Raw genomic sequence first — 3579 nt, forward strand, 5'->3', positions numbered from 1 at the left:
ACACACACACACACACACACACACACACACACACACACAGAGAGAGAGAGAGAGAGAGAGAGAGAGAGAGAGAGAGAGAGAGAGAGAGAGAGAGAGAGATGATGTGCAGGACAGAAGACAATTTGTGGGAGGCGGTCCTCTCCTTGTACCATGTAGGTTCCCAGCAATTGAAATCAGGTCATGAGGTTAGCAGGCACCATTACTGACTGAACTACACACAGGTCATTTTTCCATTTAATTCCTTAAATATTCAATTTAAGTATTTGGAGCTAAATAGCATGCCCAAATTTTTTTTTCTTTTCTTTTTTTTTTTTTTTCGGAGCTGGGGACCGAACCCAGGGCCTTGTGCTTGCTAGGTAAGCACTCTACCACTGAGCTAAATCCCCAACCCAAGCATGCCCAAATTAATGAAACTATTAAGTGAAAAAACTTCTCACAATGGTATGAAAGCAGGAAGCAATGCTTCTTTTTTTTTTTTCTTTTTTCTTTTTTTCAGAGCTGGGGACCGAACCCAGGGCCTTGCGCTTGCTAGGCAAGTGCTCTACCGCTGAGCTAAATCCCCAACCCTGGAAGCAATGCTTCTAAGGTCAAATTAATTAAAATCCAGTCATGTGGTAACAGTCAACAATCTATTTCATTTATTTGTCTTTTTTATATTTACTTATTTATTATATATAAGTACACTGTAGCTGTCTTCAGACACACCAGATCTTATTACAGATGGCTGTGAACCACCATGTGGTTGCTGGGATTTGAACTCAGGACCTCTGAAAGAACAATCTTAACCGCTCTTAACCGCTGAGCCATCTCTCCAGCCCTGCTTATTTGTCTTCTGGATATTTTATTGCAGTACTCCAATGCTTTTCCACATGTTGCTCTGCGGCTTCCTTTGCCCTTTGTGTTCGGATGCTGAGGAGCCGGGCACTGGTCCGGCCGGCCGTAAGACTGGCAAAAGTCTTACAGTTCTCTCCTTCTGTGATGACTCTGGCTTTTTCCTTTTTGCACACATTCCAGATGGGCATCACAGGTTCTGTTAGCTGGGTGGGTGATTTAAATTCTTCAGCAGAACCTTCTCTCTTTGGAGCAGAGGGTTTCCTGGGGAAAAGCATGAGCTTGGAGCGGTAATCCTTCGGGCGGGCGCTGTGCGGCCTGTAGTGATTCAGTGGATTTGCTGCCCTTCCTTTGGTCCAGAGATGCTGTGATGCTGCAACCCGCTTCCCTGTGGATACAGCCACCCCGAGTTCTTCCAGGCTGAAGTCCCTGCCAGCTCGGACCCTGGTGTGGTATCTCATTGTAGGGTACCTCACTATGGGCCTGGTGGGACCCCATGCTGGGTAATGTGGCACACTTTCACTTCCTGGCCTTGCTTGCGCTTGTAGGTGCCAGCTGACTGAACCAAGTGCTCCTTCACTGCTGTCAGCCTTGTGGAAGAGGGGCTTCAGGATCATGTCATTCTGGCTGTGTGCCACAGCTTCCCCTTGTGCAGAAGTGATGAGTGGAAAGGTTATTTACTTATTTTAGACAGGGCCTCACTACATAGCCCTGACTAGACTGGAACTTGCCATGTAGATCAGGCTGGCCTCAGACTTAGAGATCTGACTGCCTTTGTGTCCAGAGTTCTGGGATTAAAGGTTTGTATCACCAACCCCAGGAGTTAATTATTATCAAAATGGGCGGGCAGCGAGATGGCTCAGTGGATAAAGACATCTGCTACAGAGATGGAAGCCTGAGTTTGATTCCTGGAACCCTGAGAGAGAACTAGCGCTCACAAATTATCTTTTGAACTCCATTGGCACCATAACATGCACACAGACATATATTCCCCAAGCCAAATAATGCATAATAATGCTAATAATGGGGCTGGAGAAATGGCTCAGCCATTAAAGGCTATCTTCACAATCAGTAATGAGAGCTGGACATGCTGACACTACACATTACGATTCTAACGCTTGGCTTCATGCAAGAAGATTCTATGGTAGAGGGCTTGCCTAGCAAGCGCAAGGCCCTGGGTTCGGTCCTCAGGGGGGAAAAAAAGATTCTAAACCCGAGGCCAGTGTAGCGAACATAATTTACTTCAAAGTTTCATAAAATTATTTATCTATGTTTATTGGGAGTCTTGCTCTGTAGTTTCAAACTCCTAGCAATCCTACCGCTTGACCTCCGAAGTGCTGGCATCACAGACAAATCACCACGGCCAGCTTTATAAAACCGAATGTTCCTGGGTAATAAGATCCCATACAGATTAGATAAACTTAGTAGCTTGATGAAAGTTTCACTTCTTAAATTTTGAATGGCTTTTGTGTGTATGGGTGTTTTGTTTGCAGGTATGTCTGTGTACCACACACATTTGCCTGGTACCCTCTGAGGTCAAGAAAGGTATTGGATCCCCTGGAACTGGAGTACAGATAGCTGTGTCACCATGTAGGAGCTGGGAATTGAACTCAGGTCCTTAACCCCTGAACTCTCTATCCTAAAAGTTTTATTTTTTAAAAACCGTTATAGGGCTTGAGAGACGATGGCTCAGAGCTTGACAGTGCAGACTTCTCTAATGTTCTTCCAGAGGGCCAGAGTGTTTCTAGCACTCACATGGAGGCTCACAACTATTCATTACTCTACTTCCAGGGGATTCAACGCCCTTCCCTGACCTCTGTGGACTGTGGACACCAGGCATGCACATGGTATACATACTCCTATGCAAACAAAACATTCACACACATAAAATAATAAATCTGAAAAACGGGGAAAAAAGACCAAAGGTAAAGAAGAATTGTTCTAGTCAGTTGAGTTAAATTTCTCATCATGAAGTGATAGGAAATCAAAGCTGTAACTGGAAAGAGAGCTAGAGAGACGACTCCTTTAGTCTTTTGGTGGTGTCTGCCCCTCAAGCATGAGGACTTGAGCTCAATCTCCAGCATTCAAGCTGGAGAGGTGGCTCAGCAATTAAATTAACACTTGTTCTGGGCTGCTGCTGCTGATTTAATCCCAGCACTGGGGAGTTTGAGACTAGACAAGGATACCCTGAGAAACCCAAGTCCTAGAAAACTAAAACCCAAAACAAAAACTCCACTTGTTCTTTCAGAGAACCTGGGTTTGGTTCCCAACACCCACATAACAGCTCATAATTATCCTTAACTACAGCTCAGGAGGCCAACGCCCTCTTCTGATCCTTGGGCACTAGGTACACATGGTACACACTTATGCATGCAAAAAACCCAAAACCCAAAACCCCCAGAACAACAAAACACACATACACATAAAAACAAATGTTTTTTTTTAAGGTTCAGTAGGTGTGGTTACACACACCTTTAATCCTAACATTCCTGAGGCAGAGGCAGAACTTGTCTGAGTTGGAGGCCACCTGGTCTGTATAGACTCTCCCAAATGGCCAGGACTACACAGGCATTTCTTTAAAACTAAACAAACACACCATCCCCCAAAACAAAACACATGCCTCCCAATGGTAGGATTTAGGCAGATTAGTTTTGCTGCATCTGCATTCACCTGTTATTTTTTCTAGAAGGCTGAAGGAGCTTGGAAATTCTTGCCTCTCTGAGCCCCGATTAAGCAGCACACATAGAC

General features: G+C 44.8%; 1 pseudogene; it reads right to left on the bottom strand.

Moving 5' to 3' along the window:
- Nucleotides 1-821: 821 nt before the first annotated feature.
- LOC148002934 (large ribosomal subunit protein eL13 pseudogene) lies at nt 822-1292 on the bottom strand (annotated as a pseudogene).
- Between the last annotated feature and the right edge of the window lie 2287 nt (nt 1293-3579).

Source organism: Rattus norvegicus, chromosome 10 (assembly GCF_021556685.1).
Source record: "Rattus norvegicus strain SHRSP/BbbUtx chromosome 10, alternate assembly SHRSP_T2T, whole genome shotgun sequence".
In the NCBI taxonomy this organism is placed as follows: domain Eukaryota; kingdom Metazoa; phylum Chordata; class Mammalia; order Rodentia; family Muridae; genus Rattus; species Rattus norvegicus.